Below are 226 nucleotides of genomic sequence, written 5' to 3' on the forward strand. Positions count from 1 at the left end.
GCCACCTCTCCCTCCTCTATCTCTTCCTCCATCTCCACCTCTTCCTCCATCTCCACCTCTTCCTCCTCGCTCTCAACCTGAACCTCCCCGTCTCCTTCCCTCCCCATCGCCTCCGCTTCCCTCTCCAAACTTTCCAGAAGCACCGCCAACGACGCCGAGGAGGTGTACCTGTGGCTCATGCCTCTCCTTGTCTTCCCCGTCCTCCCCCCCCCTCGCCCTCCGCATG

The sequence above is a fragment of the Nannochloropsis gaditana genome, assembly GCF_000240725.1.
Source record: "Nannochloropsis gaditana CCMP526 unplaced genomic scaffold scaffold077, whole genome shotgun sequence".
Lineage (NCBI taxonomy): Eukaryota > Eustigmatophyceae > Eustigmatales > Monodopsidaceae > Microchloropsis > Microchloropsis gaditana.